The sequence below is a fragment of the Elephantulus edwardii genome, unplaced genomic scaffold, assembly GCF_000299155.1.
Source record: "Elephantulus edwardii isolate Elephantulus edwardi_28Jun2011 unplaced genomic scaffold, EleEdw1.0 scaffold00148, whole genome shotgun sequence".
In the NCBI taxonomy this organism is placed as follows: Eukaryota; Metazoa; Chordata; class Mammalia; order Macroscelidea; family Macroscelididae; genus Elephantulus; species Elephantulus edwardii.
Window position 1 is genome coordinate 4,151,641 of NW_006399898.1, and position 1,398 is coordinate 4,153,038.

Genomic DNA, 1,398 nt, shown 5'->3' on the forward strand with positions numbered 1-1,398 from the left:
CCTTAGGAACTCAAATTATATAGGCGCATCCCATTTGAAACGGCATTTTTACTTGTGAGATGAGACCAATGCTCTGCGTAGTCCTCTAGCTCCTTGGTAAATGCAGAGACACCCCACCCCCTGACTCCAGCTGGTTTGGAAAGAGTGGCGAAGGGTTGAGTAGTTTGCTTAGAGCTTTGGGTGCTGCAAAGTTGACCATCAGTGTTGCTCTATATGACAAAGGACACAACACTGTGGTTGAAGATGATAGAGTAACATTGGGTCATGCTTACTTGGCTGGATGCTAAGACACTGGGGTAGTCTATACGTATCACGCTCCCAACCCGAGGGCCTTGCAGTACCAGCACTTCCATATCACTTACAGCTTCAGAAGCCCAGTGGAGGGGCAGCGCTGAGTCAGTGCAGGTTGGGTGGCAATGAGTGTGAAGACTCTGACGAGTGTATTTTTTGATGTCTTTGCTGGGAACTTGCTAAAGGTTTTGCGTTTTATCTAGCTTCTGAAGGACTAAACCAAAGCAGTGCTGCGGGATGTTAAGTGCTGCCCAGTTGACTACACCTTGTAGCAACCTGGCTGCACGGCACCTCTGCACCTGGTCCTGTCCTGCATGTTCTCACGTTCAAGCCCGTTGTGGCCGTCAGTCCATCTCATCATCACGGGTCTTGCTCTGTTAGTCACTCTCCCTTTCCCAGCCTCTATCTTTTCAAGGAAGGTTCCTCGTGAAAATATGCCCAAAGTGAGACGAAGTTTCACCTTCCTTACCTCTAAGGAACACTCTGGGTGCCCTTCTTTCAAGATAGATGGGTTTGCTCTTCTGACAATCTGTGGTATATTTAATAGTTTTTGTCAACACCACAATCCAAAGGTAACGATTCTTCCAAATTATCTCCTAACTCATCCTTATTCATGGTCCAACTTTGAGATGCATAGGAAGCAATTGAAAAATACCATGACTTGGATCAGGACACCTTAGTCCTTACACTGACATACTTGCTCTTAAGCACTTTGCAAAAGTCCTTGATAGCAGATTGCCCCGATGCAACAAAAATAAGTCTTGATTTCTTCACTTTTGATACCATTTCTTGATTTGATACCCTTGGTCTTAATTACAGATCCAAGGAAAATGACTATTTTTTTAAATAGTGATTATAATGAAAGTTTACAGAAAGTTGAGTTTTCACTCATTCACTGATAAATTTTCCTCCCTCAACCTCCCTTCTCTCTTCCCCAATTTGCTTCTTACGCATTTCTTGTTCCATATTATTAGCTGTGATACATACAGTGCCTAATCATACATCCCTTTCAGACAGTCCTTTCCTTCATCTGTTAAGTGTTCATTATCTATCCATTTATACTCTTCTCTTGTTCTCCTTCCTCTCCAGGTCAATCCTATTTTATAA